At 36.8% G+C, this 23,301-nt stretch overlaps 1 protein-coding gene and 1 pseudogene across 1 annotated transcript in view; both read right to left on the minus strand.

Annotated features, from left to right (window-relative positions):
* Nucleotides 1-23,301, minus strand: part of GRM5 (glutamate metabotropic receptor 5) — a 463,609-nt gene that overhangs the window by 304,978 nt on the left and 135,330 nt on the right. The gene's annotated exons all lie outside the window — the stretch shown is intronic.
* Nucleotides 5,111-5,600, minus strand: LOC118984756 (transcription factor BTF3-like; annotated as a pseudogene).

A 23,301-nucleotide genomic window follows, 5' to 3' on the forward strand; every position in this document is an offset into this window, starting at 1 on the left:
TTTCTATCATATCAATTGGTTTTGGCTACATTGTTTTTCAAAGACGCTTAATTCTTTTTCTATTTCAGTCACAGAATGGGAGCCCAATGCATGAAAATGTAAAATAGGTCCAGGGTTATTTTTTTCTTATATTATGAAACTCAGTAATCCTGAAACCCATGACAACATGCTTAATTCACATTTATTCTAAGAGTAGATGCTCTAACTTAAGACTATATGAGTCATTTCTAGTATACCAGAAAACTTTAGAAATAAGACAGTTTCCAAAGATGTCACTGATCTAAATGAAAAAAGCAAAGTCCAGTTAATTTCCCTTCCTCTTGTCAAATGACCTTCTACTAACTGATTTTCCAATATCAAGCTCAAGGGATTTCTCTGCAGTCTTCCCTAACACTCCTCTGCAGTCCCTCCTTTGTGCCTCATTTGATCTTACAATAGAACATTGTCACCTTTAAGTGGAACCTGATCAACAAAACAAACAAGCAAAATGTAACCAGAGACATTGAAATTAAGAACAATCTAACTGTAAGCAAAGGGGAGGTGGGAGGGGAGAATGGGGGGAAAAGGAAGGGAGGGATTTCAGGAACAACTATAATGGACACAAGGACAAAACCAAAGGAGATGGAATCAGAGGAGACAGGTGGGGATGGCTGAGGTTGGGGGAAGTGGTGGAGGAAAAATGCAGACAACTGTACTTGAAAAATAAGAAAATTAAAAAGAAAAGAACATTGTCTTCTCTGTGATCCTACTAAACCTTCAGAAAATGAGTGCTCTTTACTTTTGTATTCCCAATTCCTCACAGGGACCGGGAATATAACTAACACAACTAAATGAAGAATAAACGAATGTTGAGCTTTTTTTTTTTCATGTGTCTTTGGGCCCTCTGTATGTCCTTCTTGGAGAAGTGTCTGTTCAGGTCCTTTGCCCATTTTTAAATTGGATTGTCTTCCTGATGTGGAGTCATGTGAGTTCTTTATATATTTTGGAGATCAAATCCTTGTCCAAAGTATCATTGGCAAATATGCTTTCCCATACAGTGGGTTCCCTTTCCATCTTGCTGATGTTGTGTTTAAACATCATTTGTGTAAAGCTTCTTTACCCATGCAGAAGTTTTTTAGTTTCAGGTAGTCCCATTTGTTAATTCTTTCCTTTATATTCCTTGTTCTAGGCAATGTATCAGTGAAAATATTGCTGTGTGTGACATCTGAAATTTTCCTGCCTGGGTTCTCCTCTAGGACTTTTATAGTGTCACTTCGTATAGTTAATCCTGTTATTCATCTTCAGTTTGTTTTGGTGTATGATGTAAGTTGGTGGTCTAGTTTCATTTCTGGCATGTAGCTGTCCAGTTCTCCCAACACCATTTATTGAAGAGGCTATTTTACTCCATTTCATGTTCCTGCCCCCCTTTGTCAAATATTAATTGACCATAGAGACATGGGTTTATTTCTGGGCTCTGTTCTGTTCCATTGGTCTATGTGTCTGTTCTTATGCCAGTACCAGGCTGTTTTGATTACCGTGGCCTTGTAATACAGTTTGATATCTGGTATTGTTATCCTTCCTACTTTGTTCTTCTTTATCAAAATTGCTGAGGCTGTCTGGGGTCATTTATGGTCCCATGTAAATTTTTGAAATATTTGTTCTATATTGGTGAATTATTTCATTGGTATTTTGATAGGGATTGCACTGAATCCATAAATCGCTTTGGGTAGTATGGGCCCAAAATTAATTATATTAATTCTTCCAGTCCATGAACACAGTATATGCTTCCATTTGTGTCTTTCTTAATTTATTTCCTCAGTGTTCTGTAGTTTTCTGAGATTCCACTTCACACTGGTCATAATAGCCATCATTAACAAATCAACTAACAACAAATGCTGGTGAGGTTGTGAAAGAAAGGGTAAAATGTTGGTAGGAATGCAGACAGGTACAATCACTATGGAAAACAGTATGGAATGTTCTCAGAAAACTTAAAAGTATCTGCCTTATGACCCAGCAATTCCACTGCTGGGATTATATCCTAAGAATCCTCAAATACCAATTCAAAGGAACCTATGTATCTCAATGTTCATAGCAGTGCTATTTCCAAAAGCCAAGTCCTGGAAATAGCCCAAGTGCCCATCAGTAAATGAATGGAACAAAAAACTGTGGTTCATTTACTCAATGGAATACTACCCAGCAGAAAGAAGAAACTCCTATCCTTTATGACAGCATGGATGGAGCTGGGATGATTGTGCTAAGTGAAATAAGCCAGGCAGTGAAAGACAAATACCATATGATCTCACATATAAGTTGAACCTAATCAACAAAACAAACAAATAAGCAAAATAGAATCGAAGACATGGAAATAAAGAACAAACTGACAGCAACCAGAGGGTAGGGGGAAGAAAGTGAAGGTTCAAGTCAAGGAACATGAATAGAGGACTCATGGGCCTGGACAATGCAGTGGGGGTTGACTGTGGGAGTCAAGGTGGAGGGAGGGGAAAGAGTTGGGGAAAAAGTTGGGACAACTGTAGCTGAACAACAATAAAAAAAGAGAAACTTAATTGTAAACCTTAAAAAAAAAAACGAACGAACGAACAGTACAAAGTAATCAATACCTACTGGGAATTTTCCAGATGAAATAATTGTCAAATTGATTATCTGGCCTAAAATTAGAATTTCAACATTTGTGTCTAGAATGTATCACTCAAATGATTACATAGTATTTCACTTAAAACTTAAAGAACCATGTTGTGCAATACTTAACCCACCTGAATTTTCTCCTGAGGACTTTAGTGTTCCCCTGGATAGAAAGATTCTAATATCTCAAGCTCAAATATTATTTACAGGTAGTTACTTTCACTAGTACTAACTAACCTGTATTGTGTCAGCTGGGATCTGGAAGTATCTGCCTCTACTTGAGACCAAAAGTACACATTGAAAGTGAGACTTGCTAAAGAATAACTTTAAGTCTCTCTTCTGACCTATGAGAAATGATTTATTTGATCTTTAATGTTTAAAGACACTAAACAATTCTTTAGTGTGTACTGTATAACCACAGACAACTGCTATTTCTGGGTGGTAGCAATTCACTATCAGGAACTGCTGTGCTTTTGTGGCTTAAACATACTTTCAGATAACAGTAACAATAAATGGTAATATATATAGAATATACCTAGTAAGTGAGATATTTTTCTGAAAAAATATTCATTGGAGATATGGTTCAAATTTATTAATCTTATATGTGCTGGGGAAAATGATGATAAGAATAAAACTTAGTAATATTGGCCTGAAGTTTTCTTTCTTTATTGTGTCTTAAAAAATGAAACTCGAGCACCAACTTACATCATACAAAAAAATGAATTCAAGGTGGATAAAAGACTTAAATATAAGCTGTGACACCATTGAAGTCCTAGAGGAGAACATTGGCAGGAAAATCTCAGATATTTCATGCAGCAACATTTTCACTGATATGTCCCCTAGAGCAAGGAATATAAAGGAAAGAATAAACAAATGGGATCTCAGCAAAATAAAAAGCTGAACAGCTAAAGAAAACAGCATTAAAATAAAAAGAGAACCAACCATATGGGAAAACATATTTGCCAACGATACCTCAGACAAGAGTTTAATCTCTGAAATATATAAAGAACTCGCATGATTCCACTCTAAGAAGACAAGCAACCCAATTAAAAAGTGGACAAAGGACTTGAACAGACACTTCTCCAAGGAGGACATACAGAGGATCCAGAGACACATGAAAAGATGTTCAGATGCATTCAGAGAGATGTAAATTAAAACCACACTGAGATATCACTTTACACCAGTCACAATGGTCATCATAAACAAAGCAACAAACAAGTGTTGGAGAGGATGTAGAGAAAAGGGAATCTTAGTGCACTGTTGGCGGGATTGCAGATGGGTACAACCACTATGGAAAACAGTATGTAATTTTCTCAGAAAACTAAAAAGGATCTGCCTTTGACCCAGCAATTCTACTGCTAGGATTATATCCTAAGAACCCTGAAACACCAATCCAAAAGAACCTATGCACCCCAATGTTCATAGCAGCACAATTTACAATAGCCAAGTGCTGGAACCAACCTAAGTGCCCATCAGTAATTAAGTGGATCAAAAAACTGTGCTACATTTACACAACAGAATTCTATGCAGCAGAGAGAAAGAAGGAGCTCCTACTGTTTATGATAGCATAGATGGAACTGAAAAGCATTATGCTAAGGGAAATAAGCCAGGCAGTGAAAGACAAATACCATATGATCTCACCTTTAACAGGAACCTAAACAACAAACAAACAAACAAGCAAAATATAACCAAACACACTGAAATAGAGAACAGGCTGATCGTGACCAGAGGGGAGAGGGGAGGGAATTTCAGGGGAAAAGGGAAAGGGTTTACAGGAACACATAAAAAGGACACATGGACAAACCAAGGGGAGGTGGTGGAAATGAGAGGAATGTGGGGAGGGCAGAGGGGGTGAGCTGAGATGGGAGTAAAAGACAGAAAACTGTACTTGAACAACAATTAAAATAAAAAAATAAACAAATCTTACATTGCTGCACAATTCTTTTTTCAAGCCCTACTGCCAACTGTATATTTTTTTTACAGTTTATGTTATCAGTAAACATTTTATAGAACTTAAAAAAACAAAAATTAACAGAATCCTAAAAAACATACAAATATTTTCTTTTCTCTGACATGAGTTTTCAGTTTTCCATTGTATTTCCCCTTCTCCCACCATAATTAGACCCTTGTTATTCCTTGCATAGGAGTTTACATGATAACATAACCTCTTATCATCTCCTAGCTTTTATTTTTTCAAACCTTACCTACCACTATTGGGGGGGGGTCTTATTTCTTTATTTTTAACTGGGCAATAAACTTTATTAACCATTATTTTAAACTTTAGTCCCTTCTTCAGCTTAATTAGCTGCAAAGAATGATTTGTGTATAAGCCAAACCTGAAAATAGCTACAGTGTCCAAGGGGCTAGGGCTTAACAATATTTGAGATCTAGCTTTTATTAAATCCATAAACTAAAATTTAAAAAGCAGTCATGATATAAAATAGTAGCTTCCAGTAACTTCTTCAAGTTTATCTTCAGAAGTTGACTCAATTCAATTTGCTTCATTCTTGGAAACCTCATCAAGATTCTCTACATGGTCTGGAACTTCATTATCAACATCCTCTCCTGTCGCAAGGGGTGCCTTTCCATCCACGGATTGTTTGGGCAGAGCTTCAGCCAGTCTCCTTAATCTAGTCAGACTGTGTGCACCACGCTGCTTTAAAATGCCGGGTATTGTATCTCTCAGCTGTGTTGACTCAGCATGGCCTGTAAGGGTGAAAGTGTTCATGCCAGAGATTCCTGAACTGTGGGGTTGTTAACGGGGACCACCATCCCTTGGTCTGTGAACATGTTTGCATCTTCAATACCAGAGATATTTCTTACCCCTAACTTCTGTGACAAGAACTGAAGGTTTTTCATCATATGCTGTAGCTGTTCTGTGAACCCCCTTCTTTCTACGAGCACTTCCTTTCCCACCACTGTGCACGTGTGCCTGCAGTTTGGTGAGTGTCCCTTGGTTCATGGTAGTTTCTTTCACCTTGTTGGAGGGAAAACGGGGTGGCTCAAAGGACTAGGGTTGGTGCTCAGGGGGGCTTGGACCTGGGGGTGATTCTTATTTCTTACTAGGCTCTTTCATATGTACCTTAGATACCCCACATATTCTCACCATTACTTTTATTCATGATATTTTTTCCACCTGGAGTACCCTTTGCCCACTTCTCCATGTTGACCCATTCTTTCTGGTCCAACTCAAATGTCCAGACTGTAAACTTACTGAGATTGTAGACCATAGCCCCAGAGTGCCGCCGAGAAAATGCTGGCAGAACTAAACTGACCTGCTCCACCCTGCTTTTCAAGGATCTCCCTACAGGGATGGTGTAACCTAGTTACTCATTTCATAGATATTAACTCATTTCACAGATATTAACTCATCAAGTATAGGTATAATATGAGGCACATGGTAGACTCTAGATATTTACACATTTTAGCCTACTGATCTATTTTATAATACTGAGGAGTATAATTTCTGTTACTTATAATTGCTAGTCATGTTCATAATTGTGGTTCATTTACCTTATGACAAGGTTAATCATACAGATGATTTATTTGATATTGAGAACTTGGTTAAAAATACTATCTACAATATTAACATATCTTCTTTAGGAAAACATAACCCACTTTACATAATTTGTTTCATCATGGGATTTCTATGATTTCCCTGACTCAGATGACAGGTTATGGTGTTAACTATTATGCTGTATTACAGTTAATTTAAAGTATATATTCTGTGTTTTTATATTATGTATATATATTTATGCTCCACCTATATATTTATTACATTTTGAATAGATTCGTATATTCTACTTTCCAAACTGTAAACCCCTTGAAGATAGTAAATACATTTCTTCAACTATATTTATCATCACATACTTGGTAATCAGTGATTTCTTGAACAGAAAAGGTGGTACAGAAAGATAAGAAAGACTAAAATTTTAGGTATATTTATTTGTTCAAATATAATTATCAAGTAGATTAAAAACTTTCCTTCAAAAATCATTCACTTTAGGAATTATTAATTCACTTTTTTAAAAAGTAGTAGGCTTGGCCTTCCATATTAGAACTTTTATTCTTTTAGTTGGACCAAATTACCTTTTGTCAAAAAGTAAATGCAAATTCTCAACATAAATAGTAATTTAAAAATACATTCCAAATGGCTTTTACTACTAACATCCTTTTGCTGTTATAAACAATGTATTTTATTAATGACTACTAGTGAAACAAAATGCTGTCATTTCTCATGGGAGTTACTGCCTGGCATGATACCATCCCCCCAAAACATGTGTGGGAAGGATCAATAAACCAGTGCCCACTCACCACTTCCTGCCTTTTCAGAGATGATAACTGCATGAGGAGATCTTAGCCAAACCTGCCCGTATTGAGTGGGCAGTGTTTTAGTTAAACCAGTGTGGTTAAATAAAACAGCCAGAAGTGAGAAAAGCCAGAGCACCAACACCTATTCTCATTTTTATTAATATCTCTTTTATAAGGATGTTCTGTTCCTCTCTTTTTAAAATATGTGCATTTTTGCCATTATAACCATGTACCATGATTATAGCAATTTCGAACTCTGTAGCACTCATTTGTTCATGTTTATCTCCTGCTATTAGGCAATAACATTCTTTAAGGAACAGATTTCTATCCTCACAACAGAAGCAACATATATAAACATTTTTCTTGAATGAAAAGAAAAACGGAAGTTAAGTGACCCAAGGAATATTCCTAAATAAGGCCATTGAACTTGATATCTAGGTGTTTTAGATGCTGGAGACATGCTTAATAAAAAAATTTAAAGCTAAAAGATTGTGGTTAAATGTTATCATCATCAATCATGTACCCTCATAAAGGTTCCGTGAGTAATTATAAGTGCCTTTGCTAAGAAAACTTTGCTAACAAATAGATTTCCAAGGTTTGTCCAATTATTTCAAATCCTACCCTGGAGTCTTTCTATGACATGAACCACATTGCACAGCATTCATTATAATAACAGGCCATTATTGGATCTCATCCAGGTTGTCTCAATACTGGAACTACTAGAAGCATCTCATGTAGCAGATGTACTTTAGGCATTACTTTAGGCATGGATTATGCAAGCAAAATTTGAGCAATACTTCAATAGTGAATTCAGCAGAAAAAAATGCTACTATAATATAACTTAGTAACTCGGATTTTGAACTATATGTATAAAATATTATTTATGGGAATACTAACCATGGCCACAGGATATTGTCAGAAAAAGTACATGTCAAATGGTTTAATGAATGGTATACTAAGTTGGTAAATTCTTCTTCTGGCCACCAGGAATGAAACTAGAAAAAGAAGTTTGACCTTAAGGGAAAAGGTGTAAGTTGAACACTCTAAGGCATACATGAACGAGAACATGAAACAGAATCGATGAAAGAAATGCACATGACAGTTATAACGTCCACACATGTGAAGTATTTATACAAGTCTGAGTTCCATCTCTGGTCCTGTTCGGTAGGTTTCTGAGCCTTGGAATGAAGTTGTAGCATTTACTCCCTATAGTAACTTTAGTTCATGTAATGGGTTGAACTAATCAAGAGGGAGGAAATTAAAACCGAAAAAAATAAAATAAAACTTTAGAATTTATTTTAAAATTTCTGTGACAGGGCCAGTTTGAAATGTCATGATAGAAACTGAATAAGGACAAACTGGCTCAGAGAGTGGACGTCTGAGTTGGAACTGTTTGGGAGGTATCGACATACGGGCAGCAACAGCAGTAGACAAAGTGTAGGATGCAAAGGTAAGAGAGTTCTGATTATACCCTAGATAACTCAAATATTTATGCACCATTTGAGAAGTTAGAGCTTACACAAACAATGAAAAAAGGGATAAATCAAAGACCTGGCTCACTACTCAGTTGGTTAGAGCGTCATCCCTATACGCCAACGTTGCAGATTTGATCCCCGGCCACGGGCACATGCGAGAATCACCCAATGAATGCATAGATAAGAGGAACAACAAACTGATGTTTCTCTCTCTCTATCTCTCTAAAATCAATAACAATAAAAATGTAAAAAAAGAAAAGAACTCAAGAGAATGTATTCTTATGGAAACTGAGATAACAAAGGGCTTCTGTTTTCTTTGTACAATTAATTGTGTGAATACTTAAGTAAGATGAGCAGTAAAAGAAATTCACTGATTTTGGCATCACAGTAGAAGCCATAAAAGAGCAGGTTATATGACCATCATCATCATCACTACTAAAATTTTTCTAGATCCTGTGAAATTAATTAGTTCAAGGTTAATAATATGTACCAATTACTATACCAGTCATTTCAAATAATAATAATAATAATAATAATAATAATAATAATAATAATAGTTATTATTACTTAAGCCATCTCTTCCTGTGAAGTAGCTATTATTCCTCACATTTATAATAAAGTGCTTATTCTGAGATAATTTAACAAATAATGAATAGCTGGTTTGTGGAAAAACTGCAATTTCAAACTTTATCTGTCAAATTTCAAAGCCTAGGCTTTTTTCCTATAGTATATTATTTCCCCTCAAGAACTGAAAATTGCTCAATAGTTCTATGGTTCTTTCAAAGGCCCTTACTTACTGCTAAATGTTTCACTTGAAAGCAGTTCCAGATACTACTCACTTGAATTCATCTCAGCAAACATATTATTTAAGAAGTAATTTTTTGCCTAGTTACTAGAAATATTATAGACATATAGGATTTAGTACTAACTGACCCAATCCACATCACTGCCAAGAGCTGGTGTTTAAATATCAAAGCCTTCCTATAAAACATACAATGCCTAATTACAGTTTTTCTACAGATGAAGGAAAGCCTGTAAAATTAGCAGGTGGTTTGGGAACTGGACACGCCAGGTCACATTATTAGTTACTGAACTAAATCTTTGTTTCGGAGAAGGACTTCAGAGGGACAAGCGAAAGGGAAAAGTTAATTTTGTTATTAAAATTTTTGCAGTGTTTTAATGATTACCTGTTAATATAACAAATTGAAATTTGCAAAGTTTAAAAAATTCACTTTATATTGATCTTCTCAAAAATAATGCAGTTCTGACTTGTTTCATTTTCTGGCTATTCTTCCTAGAGGAAAATAAAAACGTTGAGACAGAAACTTTGACCCAGATTCCTGCTCCAACCCTTCAGAATTCAACTTCCTTCTACTTTCTTTATAAACTGTCAACCTCACAGCGGAAACCTGCCGTGCATGTCTCATTAAGAGTGATTCCATTTCCATAGAAAGAATAAACCTCTATATGGAACTGTGTGCCAGTGGGCCTGGGGGGGTTGGTGAGTTATTCATGTGCCTCTGTTTTAGCTTGCTAGTCACCTCTGATCCTCTATTCTAACTGGGTCTAATGACAACCCAGAAATTCTCCCATCACCAGCGGAAGGCACAAAATTCTCTGCAGCACAGCCACATCTGTTCAAGCTTGACAGCCTTTTCTGAAAAGAATTAACTTCTTTGACAGCAGCTCCTTGGCCCGCCACCACCTTGTCTGGCTTGGGTGGGCACTGCCTAGGCTCTGTGGTTGCTAGATTCCATCTGGGAGGACTCAGTGCCTCCCACAGTAGTGAACGGAAGGACTCAGTTTGAAATATCTGTCTGGACCATCATTTACTTGAGGACTGAGAAATTAGTAGAAGGAACTGAAGTGTAGTGCAGTGGCTATGCTGTTGTTTCCAAATTCTGAGCTTCATCGAGGAGTGAGTCAAACATACTGTGTTGCAGAATTATGGCCTTGGTGACTATTGTCTGTAGTTTAGGCCTGTGCTGTCCAGTGAGGGAGCCACTGGCCACATGTGGTTACTGAGCGTGTATGTGGCTACTTGACATGTGGCTAACTCAAATTGAGATATTTTGTTGGCATAAAAGAAAGACTCAGTACAAAAAAATGTAAAATATCCCATTAATACTTTATAAAATTGATTGCATGTTGAAATGATAAAATTTTGTATGCATTGAGTTAAATAAAAAGACTTTTAAAATTAATTTCCCCTGTGTTTTTACCTTTTTTTAAAAAATTACACATCTAGCTAGCAGTGTATCTTCGTTAGTGAGTATGAATTACTACGGTGCTCTCACTGCCCACTCACTCCAACGTCACGGGTTTTTTTTTATGTTTTATGTAATTATTTGTTTTTATGACTCCTTAGGAGACTGTGAGCTAATCAGCAAAAGGTGTTACATTTTAATTCCCTTTCTCCCCCATTCTAAGGTCTATAGTGCCTAAATATTTGTTGAATAAATGCATTTGAAAAAAATAAGTACTAACTTTCCCTGAGATTGTTGAGATATAAGTGACATACAACATTGTGTAAATTTAATGTGTGAATGTGGTGACTTGATATAAATATATGTTGTGAAATGGTTACCATAATACAGTTAGTTAACATATTCATAATCCCACATAGTTACCTTTTTTTTTTGGTAAGGATACTTAAGAAACACTCTCTTTAGCAACTGTCAAGTGCAATACAGTATTGTTAACTACAGCCTTTATGTCACATGTTAGATGCTCAGAATTATTCATCGTAGATGTCTGCCCCTCCGACCAACACCTCCCTATTTCCTCCATCACGTATCTCCCCGGAACCTGTAGCTCCTGGCAACCACCACTTTCCTCTTTGTTTCTATGATTTCGGCTTTTTTAGATTCCACATATAAGAAAGATCACGCGGTGTTTATGTTTCTCTGCTTGACTTATTTGACTTGGCATAATGCACTCAAGGTTCGTCAACTTTTCTCTAATGAATTGTTATTAAGCATCTACTGGGAACAGCTGTGCAAAGCCGCTGTGATGTGGAAACTGTTCGGTGTTCACTGTGATCCAAAAGCACTGGGCTAAACTAAGATGGGGTCCATGGTAAAGGGCAGCAGAGCTTAGTATCCTGTGCCTCAGATGGAACAACGATAGTCTTTGAAATCTTGGTAACTCATCACCTGCATGGTTTTGAGAAACCATGTAGGTTTTTTGTGAGCTTGTCTCCTTTTCTATAAAATGATCACTCTAAGGATCCTTAGAGAGTGGGATTTTAGATTGGCCTCCTACATTGATTTGTTATATTGTAATTATTATGAAAAGCATTTTAGCTGTTTTCTCTATTCCTCTTATACATGCTTACTCTGAATTATATCTTCTATTTCTCAATATATATTCTGAACCTTATGGATAATTTATAAGTTAGCTTTGCTTTGTATATATTGAAGTATGTATCAGGAGTTAGAAATTGTACTCAATGCAGAATTATTGAAAAGGTATCTGGTAACATCTCTCTGGTGACATATGGAAAATAGTCTTCACTGAAGTGGGAAAACTTGAAATTTATGTAACTAATCTTTATTCAATCATCTGTTCTATCAGTATTCCCCAGACAGTATATAAAATATTATTTGGCCTTTTGAGATATCCAGCCTTTTGAGAGTTCTTTTTCCTTAATGCATTCACTTTTATTTGTAAAAGGATGCCAACAACTGCTGTAACTTTCCACCAGACAAAAGAAATGCACTTTCTCCATATATGTCAAACCAAGGGAGAAAAAAATCACTAATACATTTCTGAAGAAATAGTTGTTTGCTGATAATAATTGGGAACCTGTAGGGAAGAAATGTACATTTTCTTGTAAATCAGACTTACCAAGTTTTTTCTTTCTTTTTTTTTATTTTAAATTCTAAAAAATCCATAGGAGTGTCTATTGTAAAGCAAAGGCAAAACCTTATGGACTGAAGTCATAAAAGTTGTGATTTTATTTTTCCTTTAGAAGGAAATCCAATTTCAAGCATTACTATGTTTATTTCAGGGTTTATACACTTATAGAAGTCACTAAAACTTGCTTAATCTGGGGAAAAGATGTGTGTTGGTGCGGAAGGCTGACCCAGTTTACTAGATTTTTTAATATTGGGTAGTTTCCACAGATCCTAGATTTAATACTCTTAAGAGGACAGATTCCATCCCATTCAATATCCAAGCACTTATAGAAATGAATACAACTTAAAAAACTATATACTATATGAAGTTGGAGGAGGGTCAGCTACATAAATAAATATGTTACTTAATATATTGATAAGCACATGGGGGGCTGATGAAGGATCATATATATGATTATATGAAATATATATATTCAGTCCAGAAAAAGTCCAACTGTTGTTAATATAATGGGAATGGTTTGCATATCATTGATGTAACCTGGCAGCCAAGGAGAGTGGACCGGAATGTGCATGTGTGAACAATGATGACTTCACTGTACTAGCCAGTGGGGGCTGTAGATGCTGCTGAGGGAGAATGTGTTCTTTGTGGCTGTCACAATCAAAATGACTGAGTACAGGAATGAATCTGCATCAAATTTTGCATTAAGCTTGAAGATTCTTCTACAAAAGCTATTCAGATGATTCAGAAAGCTACAGCTGTGGGCACCTGGTGATTGGCAGCTCCATCACTGACAATGAGCCCACTCATGCATCAAGTCTCATGCAGAGATTTTTGGCAAAACATCAAATCACACAGGTGACAACCCTACTACAGCCCAGATTTGGCACCTTGCAGCTCTGGCTTTTCCCAAAACTAAAATCACCTTTGAAAGGAAAGAGATTTCATGCTATTGATGAAATTCAAAAAAATATGACAGGGCAGCTGACAGCAATTGGGAGAACTGTGTGAGGTCCCAAGGCACCTACTTTGAAGCAGACTGAGGTGTCATTGTCCTATGTACAATATTTCTTGTATCTTGTAACTTTTTCAATAAATATCTCTATTTTCATAGTAAATGGCTGGATACTTTCTGGACAGGGCTGTACATACACATATATGATGGACATACTTATATGCAAGTGTATATAGTTATCTAGATATATGACACAAACACATTTATATGTGTAAATATATAGGTATATACCACAACAGAAGTCCAAAGTACTGAGTTGGATGTAGGTGGCAGAGTTCAGAGGAAGAAGAAATTACATATAATTGGATACATCAGGTGACAAGACTTATATAATACATCCTTTTGCTGTTTGTTTCTCCTTTCAGTTATTACTGGATAATTTTAATTTTTGTATTTGACATGGTAAATAACATAGCTATGCCCTCTTTCCAAGGATTAGTTTAGTCACATGAAGTAGATGTTATTAGACAGTCATCCACTTGCCCCAGAAGATTATGCGAAGTATCTTAGCCTTGATCCTCCATAACACAGGGCTGAGGGAAACTGACATGGAGACAGAGGAAGAGAGAAAGCCAACACAAGAGTGGATTACTGAGGCTATTTGATTGCTCATTTCATGGGATGATCTATCAAAAGGCCATATAAAGACTGCTTCTCAAGGCTGTACTGAAAAGGAAGGGAGGAAAAATGTCCTCAGTCTCTCCTTGCTAATTTTTAAAGATGACCTCTACAAGGTATTATTTTATCTGTTCTTTGTTATCATGAATTGACTCCAAGCAGTCTACGTGAGCATAACAAAGAGAGGTCCTAAGTAGAAAGTCAGAGGTATGTAGAGCAGACTTGAGGCCAGGCACTCATGTGTGATGATTTCAAGTCTGGCCTTACTGGCTGGGAGCAAAACAAAGAAAAAAGGCCTGGACCCAGATGAAGCCAAGGAGATTTAAAGTGGTATCTTAAGTGATATCTGATATAGGAGAGGTAAAACACTGATGTTATCGTAACTATTTGTAAATGTGTCTGTTTCTTAGATTTTGACAAGGAGTTCACTGGACCCCCATGATATGGGGGGCATCTGGTGGTAAATGCTTAACACCTCACTTTCTGGAGGAGGATGTATATGTGCTATGAGTGTGTTTCAAATTTTACTTACAAAATAAATGTAGCATATAATTCAGAAATAACAAAATATACAATCTTCTTTATTATAAATTTCATATGGCTCAGCCCTGGCTGGTGTAGCTCAGTGGATTGAGCCTGGGCCTGCGAACCAGAGGATCGCGGTTTGATTCCCAGTCAGGGCACATGCCTGGGTTGCAGGCCGATTCCCTGCAGGCCAACTCCCAGCAGGGGACGCACGATAGGCAACCATACATTGATGTTTCTCTCCCTCTCTCCTTCCCCTCTAAAGATAAATAAATAAATAAAATCTTTAAAAAAATAATAAAATAAATAAATAAATAAATTTCATATGGCTCATTAACTCTCACAAAATGCCAAAATCTTGTATCCACAGCCACTGTATGATTGCAATTGACTAATCAATGTATTTCTGACGTGAATATTGACTGAAATTTTTATATGTTTAGATATTTGATGAGAGTGAAAAAACAAATAAGGTATATGTCAGAGCTTCGCTCACCAATCAATGACACAAGTAACTTTTCTGAATCAGAAAATAGTTTCGAATACTAGAAGTGTATTTCTTTACATATTGTGCTGTTCACAATGTAATGGCTATAGACAAGACACACTTTTAAGTCCAATCTGAACTTTCACATGTTCTGCATCACTTTCTTAAATTTAGGTAATAAAAATCAAGCCCTGATTTTTAGTGCACTAATTTCCATGGTGTAAACATTCCACCGCAAGAAATTTTAAGCTACCAATGTGAGATCATTAAACGTGGCATTGGAAGGAGATGCATAGTAAGTACAACAATATATGTTATATTGACCATATAGCTGTAAGTATCCTAAAGAGTGACAAAAGAGTAAAATGTGTCCTGGCTGGTGTGGCTTAGTGGATTGAGTGCCAGCCTGTAAACCAAAGCGTCACCGGTTTGATTCCCAGTCAGGCACATGCCTGGGTTGTGGGCCTGGTTCCTGGTGGGTCAGGGAGCACACCAGAGGCAACTACGCATTGATGTTTTTCTCCTTCTCTTTCTAAAAATAAACAAATGAAATCTTTTAAAAATGGTAAAATAATTAGCAGTAATTCATTTTAACTAGAATTTGTTAAAATTTTACTTTTTAAAATACTTTATTAAATTATATACTTACATAATTTAATTTTTAGTAGAGGCTTTGCTCAACAACAGGCTATGGAATGTAACAATTCTCTTGTGCATACCTTTATGAGCTGTTGCCAGTGCAGCACTGGACTATTCCCATAAAATCTAAGATTCGCCGGCCAATGGTCTCTATCATGTTTTCAGTTACTCTAAGAGTTTGAAAGGGTCACTGAGGTTACAGTGGCTGCAATAAAGACTCCCTTTGTAAAAAGATCCAGCATACTAAAGGTGAAAGTTTAATGGTGGAGAAAAAGAGATTATACCACTTCTGATGAGCTATGTCAGGAAAATGTCTATTCATGAAGTAGAATTTAAGTTGGATTTTGCAGAAGAAGTGGATTTGGGCCATAAGTTGAAGGCATTCCAGATGGAGCAAACAGAATAAGCACAGGCAGGTTGAGGTGGGTAAATGTGCGGTGAAGATCCAGTCTTCCCACTGCAGGGGCAACAAGAAGGGAGGAGCAGAGCAGGCTAGGGTCACAATGGGGAGGCTCTGACTTGATAAGGAGGCACAAGACAAGGGGTTTGAGAAGGCAGATGGCATTATCGGAGCTGCACTTAAGAAAGAATACACTACTAATAGTGAGACAAGTGAGTGGAGCTGCGGTCCAGAAAGAAAAATAGTATTGGTAGTTACAAAAGTTTAGAATTAATAAAGGAAACAAAGACCAGAAGATATGCAGTTCCATTTTGTAATATAACTTGGAGAAGGTTGGCATTCACATGGACTGCAAAGTATATGATGATTTTTGGAATTGTGCTATGTGGTCTTTTAAGGAACAACACGGACAAACGGTTATTTCCTGGGAGATTAGATAAGAGAGAAGGCAAGGAGCTTAGTTAGGAGGTTGATGCAGTAGTCAAGATAAGAAATGATAGTAACTTGAAAGTGCTGGCAGTGGACATTATAGCCTACCTGAGATGTTCAGTTTTTGTCATTTTCCCAGAGCACTGTTTGCCCTTGTCATGAGCTAAATTGTGTATCTCCAAAATTCATATATTGAAATTCTAACCCCCAGAACCTTACCATGTTACTGTATTTGGAGACAGGGCATTTGAAGAGTCAATTAAAGCAAAATGAGGTCATATGGGTCCCAAATCAAATATGAATAGTGTCCTTATAAGTAGAGGCGATTAGGACACAGATATGCTCAAAGGGAAGACCATATGAAGACACAGGGAGAAGGTGACCATCTGTGAGTCAAGCAGGAAGGCCCTAAGAAGAAACCAACCCTGCTATGCACTGATTTTAGACTTCTAGCAACCAGAACTGCAAAGAAATAAATTGTTGCCTAGGTCACCTAGTTTCTGGTTCTTTGTTATGGCTGCCCTAGCAAACTAAAATATACCTCTGCAGCTGACCAAAACTTCCTGCCACAAAAGGTACCCACATCCTTGGGCAAGATAAGAATTAATATAATATGTTGTCATAGTCATCATGATATTTGGAAATGACATTGGGTCTTGCAATATAGACTGAGTTTAATTCTTGCATATGCAATTTTCTAAATATATGGGCCTAGACAAGTTATTTAAATTTCTCTGAACTTCAGTTTCTAAATCACATCAGGAATGGTAGGACAACCACCAGTTCAATGTCTAAGTAGATTCTCAATAAACATTAGCTCCTATCTTAGCTCTCTTATAAATTTTTCTTGCTAATAGATAGTCACAAAATAGGCCCCAAGAAAATGGCTCTAAGGTTAGACTAAGTTTCAATCTTACTTTAATCAAACTGGAGTTCTAATCCTGGCTCTGTTGCCAATTTTGGTGTTTGGGCAAGTTACTTATCTCTCTAAGCCTTTGTTTCCTCAGCCATAAAATTTTCATAAAGTAGTTATAAAGATTAAATTTGACTTTTGCATGTGAAATGTTCAGAACAAAATCTGGCACATAAAAATAGCTCGGCGATCATTACTATTCTTAATCATACACAGTTTTATAAGTTTTTTTCCCTCTAAGTTCTTTTTCTTGAATGCTGATATTTGCCTTCACTGACTGCAACCATCTCCTCTTAATAGAAAGTCTCCCTACGTTGTCATATCTATTTTCACTGCTTCAGCTAACAACCACAGCTCCCAATTTATATCTGCTGTTAATTTCACTACCACTGAGCATTCTTCCGAGGAATTTAAAACTAAACCTGCTCATTAGATATGGTGGTGCACTGCATGTTTGGTAATGTTGCTGCAAACATTTTAGTATTTCTTAAAAACATGATCCCTATTCCTGTTGCCTATGTAGACACCTCACAAAGCAAATTAGAACAGACATAACCTCTGTCACCAGGGAAGCTGAAAGCTAAAGCATCTTGATTGGATTCACCCAGTGTTTAAATAAAATTGCTCATGGTCCAATTCTTTTGTCCTCATTTTGTTGCTGATGAAATCCCAGGATAATACCAAAGTGTTGTTTTTTTTCACTCTGTTGCATTAATGTCTGCTGTTTTCTCCACACTCTAATCCTCTAATCATACCTTTGGGATCCTAGAGTGTAATAAACCGTTTGGGATTACCTAACACACAGGACTAGCACGTTAGTCTCTGAAGAATATGGAGGCTGCAGTGTGGCTTATTTCCTCCCTGTCCCTCAAGACATCTTTGATTCTCCTCCAAGGGGCACTTCTGGTGGAAAGAAATCCCTGATATGGGAGTCCTATCCATTTCCAACTTTGCAAAAAACAAAAAGTGATTCAGTTTTTAAAATAATCGTACAATTCAGGACTGCATTAAGTCATAAACCTGTGTACCAGCTAAGAAAAAAAGGAAATTATCCACTTTACACTTACAGATCTGCAGACCAATGACCCTGGCAATTGGCCTAAATGGGTGAGTTATTACTAATCTGGTCATAAGAACTTTTGCTTGGATTTTTTCCAAACTCAAGCTAATATAGGGAATCTCTTTATTCTCTGCAAAATTTCTTTCTTTTTTTTTTACAAAAATGTGAGCCAAGAGTAGGCAGCAGTATGGTTCTAGACTCATGAAAAAATAAAAAGAAAAAATGATGCTCTCATAAAAAGAAGATAAATTAAATGTGGCAAGAATGGATTTGTTGGCATTGGCCCCTAGTTTTGTTTTTTGCGTTTTTTTAGATTTTATTTATTTGTTTTTAGACAGAGGGGAAGGGAGGAAGGAAGACAGGGAGAGAAACCAATGTGTGGTTGCCTCTTGTGCTCCCCACACTGGGAAGCCTGGCACCTGCAACCCAGGCAAGTGCCCTGACTGGGAATTGAACCAGTGACCCTCTGCTTTGCAGTCCAGCGCTCAATCCACTGAGTCACACCAGCCAGGGCTGGGCCCTAGTTTTATTTGTTAGTTTCCTCTACTATGTTCCCAACTTTCGTGATTACATAAATAAATAGCTCCCCCTTCTTTTTGCTTAGCCTAGCTTGATTTCAAATTCTGTCACTTACTATTAGTGTCCTGACTGTTATTCTAATTAAAGTAAGGAACAAGTGTAAGATAGAGAAAGAAATTAGTCCATACAGATGATAGAACTTTAATTAAGCTGCAATGGCAGGATGCAAATAATAAATATTTTAGCTAATAAGAGAGAATTCCAGATATGGGTTAAAACTCAGATGGGGTTGAGAGATGGTATTTTGAATATGAATTATGTTTGTGCGTTTTAGATTCTTCTGAATCACAGGGTTCACATAGGTTAACAATGTAAGAAAGCACTAAACTATAAAGAAGTTTAAAGACCATGAGAAGAGTGTCAACCTAATGCAATAAACAATAAAACTATTTTATGTTTCAAGGTGGAAAGTTACAGAATGAGAATAGTATTTTAAAAATATTTTTCTGGAAGTGATTTGTTGTGATGATTGGAATCAAGAACAGTGAGAGATGTAATGAAAAGCTACTAAAGGAATCCAATTGTGAGATGATAAGAGCTTGAAATAGGACACAGGCTGCAGAAATAAAGAAAAAAGAATGACCCCGAAGGGCACTTACAAGAAAAAAAGAATGATTGGCATTATATTTAGCAGTGGAGTATAGATCATACTTCAGAGTACAAAGGTAAGATGAGGACTAAGAGGTACAGGGAGAGTTTATAGAGCTCACATTCAGTGTGTGGATATGATAGGAAGGAGGCAGCCAATCTAAATCAGGCTAGCCAACATTAGCAAGAAAGTCACTAGCATGTTAGAAAAGCTTTCATTCACGCAATATTTTCACGTTTCAGAGAAATATAAAATACCATTTCTGAAAAGGAATTAAACGATGTTAAATTAATGGCTATAATTTAAAGTAATGACTTTAATGGCATTTTATTGGCAGTTAACCATATTATAACATCATAATAACCATGGAAGAATGAGTTAGAGATGGGCGTGTGTGTGTGTATGAAATTGAAGTCCAGAACCATTCAGTAACTTGCTGAAGATTAAAAACTAGTCTTAGGAATAGGAAGCAAGCTTCTGGAATTTATCATGTGCTCTTTCCACTGTATCATACAGAAACTTATAAATTCAAGTATCTATCTTGCTATTAAGAATACCAAAGTTGTTTCTGGACTTCCACCAAGATGGAGGTATAGGTGGAAACACTGTGCCTTCTCCCACAACCAAGTTTGAATACAACAAAGGTTTGGAGAACTAGGACACACCCAAAGACCAGACAACGGAATTATACATTTCAACGGGGATGGTAAGAGAGGCGGAGCCAGCAGGGGAGCTGGGTTGGGCAGGACAGATCCCCCAACCTAGGCACGCAGGCAGCCCAGAACCAGTCGGGGTGTGGGGCAGACTGACCGTGGTCGCACATTCGCATACAGTGAGACAGACCACGCAGGCCCCAGGTGGCGAACCCAGTGGTGGAGGGTTGATGGCAGTGGCACACTCACGTGCAGTGGAACGAAATGCGTGGGCCTGGTGACGGTGGTGGCTGCGGTGCCGGTGGGGGCCGTGGCGGCAGGCGGCAGAGGGAAGCCATTGTCCCTCTTTGACACCGCCCCCACATACAACGTCACAACCCAGCGACTTAGTTGCCCTGCTCTAGTGAACACTTTAGGGCTCCAATCCAGCTACAGAACAGGCACGAACAGCCCAAAAGATGGCGCAAGAAGAACTCAAAGTCCCAGAGCCAATAACTCTAAGCGACTGAGAAATTGCCAGCCTCTCAGACGCACAATTCAAGACACTATCAGGATGCTCACAGAACTGGTAGATTATAGTCACAAATTAGAGGAACATATGAAGGCTAAACTAATTGAAATGAAGGGAGATGCCCAGGAAACCAATAGCGATGGAAAGGAAACTGGGACTCAAATCAATGGAATGGACCAGAAGGAAGAACGAAACATCCGACCAGAAAGGAATGAAGAAATGAGAATTCAAAAAAATGAGGAGAGGCTTAGGAACCTCCAGGACATCTTTAAACGTTCCAACATCCGGATTATAGGGGTACCAGAAGGGGGAAAGAAACAGCCACAAGTGGAAAACGTATTTGAACAAATAAAGGAGAACTTCCCCAGTCTGGCAAAGGAAATAGACTTCCAGGAAATCCAGGAAGCTCAGAAAGTCCCAAAGAAGTTGGATCCAAGAAAGAACACACCAAGGCACATCATAATTACATTAGCCAAGACTAAAATGAAGGAGAGAATCCTAGAAGCAGCAAGAGATAAGGGGACAGTCACCTACAAAGGAATACCCATCAGACTGTCAGTGGATTTCTCAAAAGAGACCTTACAGGCAAGAAGGGGCTGGAAAGAAGTATTCCAAGTCATGAAATCCAAAGACCTACAGCCAAGATTGCTTTATCCNCAAAAGCAACTCAAGAGGACAGCTATTTCAGGAGTGGAACCATAGAAATGAAGAACACATGGAGGGTTAGAAACAGGAGGGTGGGAGGAGGAGAAGTGGGGAGAAGGCACAGAAAATAGCATAGATGGTAGGTAGAAAATAGATAGGGGGAGGGGGAGAATAGTGGGGGAAATATAGAATCTAAAGAACTTGAGACACGTGGTTATAAACTAAGGGGGGGAGAATGGTGGGGGAGGGAGTGTGCGGGTGGAGGGGAATGAAGGGGGGAATAGAACAACTGTAATGGTATGATCAATAAAATATATTTAAAAATAAAAAAAATTAAAAAAAAGAATACCAAAGTTTTCATTCAGAATAAAAATGAGAAGGACAGAAATTAACATTACTTAGCATTCTCAAGGTATTTCTGGAAATCCCTGTGAGACTAATGAAAGCTACATTTTCTAGATGTTATATCATCATATATGCAAAGAATAATGAGAAATATAATTAATATCCAAGGGAAAAAAACATGCCAATATAATAGAAAACAGGGTGCAAAAGCAATATGATGACATAAATTCAATCATCCAAGAATTATAATACAAGAGAAATTATGGAAATCAGAGATAATTCTAAATTTACATTTTACAGAAATGAGCCTTGTAAAAGGTAAATTCATAATAATTCAATATTTCCTCCTTCAAGACCTCTGTATTTTAAATGGAATAATCTTTTAGGATAGATCCCAGCATTTTTATGTTAATTATATAATGAATATTAATGAAATCAAAATAGATGATGTAAAATATTTTCAGCTAATTGGATCTATCTTTATAGGAGAGAGATGCTATTACAATATTTAATCCTAAAGATGTCCACTAAATGACAATAAACTGAAGGATGAAAAATATCAAAAATTAAACAGTAAATATTTACTGAGCCCTTACATTGGGAAGTTCAGGACACCGAGAAGCAGATACAGAAGGTTGAGACAGTGCATTACTTTGAGAAGTCTATATTGTAGTAAAAAATGTTCACTGAAAAATGAAAATAACAGCCTGATGTGTATAAAAGATAGCAGACTAAAACTTGGATACTATTTTGTTTAACTTTAAGTTCAAGAAGGAAGGCATTTCAAGTGAAGAGAGAAATACACAGAGATAAGAGTATAAGATCAGTTTTAGTCAATGATGTAGAATAAAATCCAGGTGGGCTTAGAGTAGAATAATCCCATAGTATAAGAGAAGGTCATTGGACTAAAAACATAACTTAAAGGTGAGTTATAAATTATACTGAATGCATATTGAGTAAAGCAGTCTAATTAAGGTCAATTGGACTGAGAATCTTTTGCCCTGATAGCTACCTGCCATTTATTTATACAGGGATCATTCAGAGAAGAGGTGTTTTAGTTGCATTTCTTGGTGTATTTTACTCTTATAGAGTTTCTTACCTGGTCTCTATGTCTTCAAAGTTTCTATGACTATAATTCATAACATTCATATATTTGATTAGCAAAAAATAAAATGGAAAATACCAAAATTTGTGAAATGCAGTATACCAGTGCTTGGAAATTGCTAGCATTAACTGCTTAAATGAGATAAAATTATGAAATCAAAAATCTAAAATTCAACCTTAATATAATAGAAAAAATAAGCAAATTAAATCCAGATCAGGGGGGTCACACACACACACACACACACACACACACCAGGACAGATACTCATGAAATCTAAAACAGAAAAATAATTGAGAAAATTAATAAAATCAAAAGCTAAACTACTAATCATATTGACCAATATTAAAAGGGAGATGGTGTAAATCACAAATACCAGGAATAAAATAAGAACATCACTATGTACCCTATAGGCATCAAAGGTGTAATAAGGAAATGTTAGTTACTGTGACCACAAATTTGACACCTTAGATAAAATTGGACAATTATTTTAAAGACATGCCTACTAATACCTAAGAATGAATTGGT

Source organism: Sturnira hondurensis, unplaced genomic scaffold (genome assembly GCF_014824575.4).
Source record: "Sturnira hondurensis isolate 20B ecotype Veracruz unplaced genomic scaffold, ASM1482457v3 Scaffold0003801, whole genome shotgun sequence".
NCBI lineage: Eukaryota > Metazoa > Chordata > Mammalia > Chiroptera > Phyllostomidae > Sturnira > Sturnira hondurensis.